This window comes from Myxocyprinus asiaticus, chromosome 24, assembly GCF_019703515.2.
Source record: "Myxocyprinus asiaticus isolate MX2 ecotype Aquarium Trade chromosome 24, UBuf_Myxa_2, whole genome shotgun sequence".
NCBI classification, from domain to species: Eukaryota; Metazoa; Chordata; class Actinopteri; order Cypriniformes; family Catostomidae; genus Myxocyprinus; species Myxocyprinus asiaticus.
This window is the reverse complement of record NC_059367.1, coordinates 2,847,501-2,851,209: the sequence shown is the minus strand read 5'-3', so window position 1 is coordinate 2,851,209 and position 3,709 is coordinate 2,847,501.

Below are 3,709 nucleotides of genomic sequence, written 5' to 3'. Positions count from 1 at the left end.
ACAATGTAACAATTCTCAGCTGTGTTGAAACACTAACATTCTTCATCTACAATCAAAACTGAATTCATAATGACAGCTTAAACACAGTGTTGATTTGCATTTAAATAATCTTAATATTTATTCTTACATTTTTATTTCAACAATGTTTATACGATAATGTTTGTTTGCCATATTTCTCATGTTTTGAAATTAGTAACACATAACAAACACTACATTGTTCACATGCATTTTGCAAGAAACTAAGCGAAAATAATGACAAAGTGCATGCATATATGATTAGATGTCACATGGATGGTTTGTGTAAACGCAGGGGAGTGTTGCATATATCAACAGCACCCGTTCACTTTCATACACTCACTGACTGTTGCGTTTATATACACATGTATATTTCTCACAATAGAGAGAATAAAAGCCGGTTCTTACTTGCACACCCCGAGAAAAGAATATTCCAGCATCTGTAGCGAGTTTCCTCACGTTGAAATCCTTATTGTGAGTACGGTGGCTCTGAACCGCACGGTGGAAAAAAAAAAAAAAAAAAAACGGTGAAAAAAAAAAAACATTAGTGTCTCGGTTCCTTCCTGAGAATAAGTCTTACATTTTTTTTCTCTCTTCAAAAAGTTTTTTTTGTTTGAAATTCTTGGTCTTTCTAAACCATCTATGCCGTTTGTTTAGAAAGACCAACAATTTTTTTTTTTTTTTAAGAGATAAAAAAAAAAAAAAAAAAACGTTTTTTTGAAGAGAGAAAAAAAAATTTTTGTTTTGTTTTTTTTTTTTTGAAGAGGAAAAAAAAGTATTTTTAAGAGAGAAAGAAAAGTATTTTTTTAAGAGAAAAAAAATGTTTTTTGAAGAGAGAAAAAAAAAACGTTTTTTTGAAGAGAAAAAAAATTTGTTTTTTTGAAGAGAGAAAAAAAAATTTTTTTTGAAGAGAGAAAAAAAGTATTTTTTTTTTTTTAAGAGAGAAAAAAAATGTTTTTTGAAGAGAGAAAAAATATTTCTTTTGAGGAGAGAAAAAAAAATGTTTTTGAAGAGAGAAAAAAATTTAAGACTTAGGCTCAGGAAGGAACTGAAATACAATTTCTTTTATTTATTTATTTATTTATTTATTTTTTCACCTTGCGGTTCAGAGCCACCATACGTGAGTAACTGCGGCATGTGACCAACTAACAAATCTTTATAATGAAACATAAAGTATTCTTCCGCCAGGGGGCGCTTAGTGGCTCAAAAAGACGACTCCTCCATTGAGTTGCGTTTAAATCTCAATATGTTTATTGTCTTATTAAGGACATTTGTACTTGGAATTGTATAATCTTTTAAATAAAATAATTCCAGATATTTCATCCTGAAAATCAAATAAAAATGTACCTTGGCGATCTTTATCAAAATGATTCATTAAATATCTCATTCGGTAATCACAAACGACTGTGATTGGTCTATCTTGTGCAGCGCTGTGAAAAGTAATAGCTGAGGTTTCCTTTCGTACCGAACTCGTCTATGTAAACATGCGCTAGGACGTCTTTGATCGTTGCGCCGCATCTCGTTGTTTTCTTCAGCGTCGTTGCGTTTTTAGACACCGTATCAGGTCAAAAAATAACATTTTAAAAGCCCGTCTCGAGACCCTTGCGTTATGTTGTATTCAGCAAGAACGTCTTAGATCTGAAAGGCTCTGCAAAACAATAGCATTAAAATAGGATGATTATATAGTAAGGGCGTAGGTGAATTTGAAAGTTGGTGGGAACATATTATGAGGAGGATAATATTCAAAATGCTGGTTTAAAGAAAATGCGAGAACGTCAATCTGGTAATATAGGCAAAGTACCATTATTACACATTCCCCATTTCTCTAACCCACCGCAATAGATATTAGCCTGACTTTTTATTTTATTTTTTAAGAACAAACAGGTTTAGAACTGACCACTAGAGCTGCACGATACGGAGGAAAAATGCCATCTGTGGAAAAAACTTGTTGGATTAAATGACAATGCAATGCTGTAAACCTAAAGGCGGTCGAACACCGGACGAGAGGCACCACGCCGCATCGTGTCTGTCTAGGACACGGTACAGGTATCAAACACAGGGCACGTCAATGCGGTTCAGGTTGCAGACAGTACACGCAAAAGTTACCAAGGTTTTTCCCTTGTTAAAGAATGAAGAAGGCTAGAGTAAATAATATGTGTCCTTTGATAATGATTTGGTTCAAATTTAACAGAAAATATGTGAGTTGCGCTCCGTGGCGTGGCAGAAATTTGAACAGCCTCCGGAGTCCTAGCTGGGCACCGCTGACAGACGGCAAGTGCCGGTGGCAGTGTACGTACGTTCATAGAAAACAATTGTTTTGAATTTTAGAATGTGCCATGTCGTCCGCAAGACGCGTCCGGTGTGCGACCCCCTTTAGTGTCATTAATGTGTCAAAATCAAGCTCAGTTATTTTTTAGTAGAAGTACATCTAGAAAACAATGATATCCAAGGGACATAAAGTGACATTCTGTGGGGGGCCTGGGTAGCTCAGGGTGTGCTGAGTGACTCCAGCCAGGTCTCCTAAGCAACCAAATTGGCCCGGTTGCTAGGGAGGATAGAGTCACATGGGGTAACCTCCTCATGGTCACGATTAGTGGTTCTCGCTCTCAATGGGGCATGTGGTAAGTTGTGCGTGGATTGCGGAGAGTAGCATGAGCCTCCACATGCTAAGAGTCTCCGCGGTGTCATGCACAACGAGTCACGTGATAAGATGCACGGATTGACGGTCTTAGAAGCGGAGGCAACTGAGACTTATCCTCCGCCACCCGGAGTGAGGTGAGTAACATTTCTGATTTTCTAAAAATTGGTAGGGACATGTCACGTCCATACCATCCCTACCTAAATCTACACCTATGTTATATAGGTAACTTATAATTAAAATAATTATCTAATTCTATTTATAATTATAGACCCATCGTATCTGACCAATTAGAGACAACGTCTGTGCTACTAATCCCCGCCCCACTTTGTTCACCAGTATGTCAATAATTTTCACTCATTTATTCTATTTCTACAGTGTTGTTTTTCATTTAAGGCATCAATGCAATCATGAATCTACTGATGTTTCTTTTTAAAGGGCACATAAGTGTATAATCAGTTATTGTTTTATTAAAATGACTTTGTAAAGAGAATATACATTCTCAAGATGCATTAATAGACAAACCCAATTTAGTATAAAAGTGTGATGTTTATGCATGTGTTTAGTTGAATGCATTATATTAAAGAAAAACACATTTACAAACCATGTTTACATTATACAAAAGCCATTTTATTAAGCCAACCTTTTCTCTCCCACAATACAGTTTATGATAATAGTTTATGATACTACGTATATTAAAAAAAGAACAATATTGAGCATGTTTAGAATGTTGATGGCTACTTTGTGTGAGTTTCAACCCACTGAATGAATCTCCGGGTGTATGCTGTATGGTAAACTGTGGAGAAAGCTCTTCTTAGATATCTGATCCTCTTCCAAAGGTTCTCCAGCTTCTTCTGAAATCCAAACAAAGTGAAAATATCTATGATGCCCACAAAATATCTCAGCTGAAAGTCATCAGTAATGTTAACAGTGTTCCTTATGTCAGGGAGCAATCTTCTGTTCTGAATCTGGAACTGTTGGAGATAATCAAAACAAGCAAGTACCCTATTTTTGTTTCATCTGACCATAGAACCGGTCCCATTTGAAGTTCCAGTA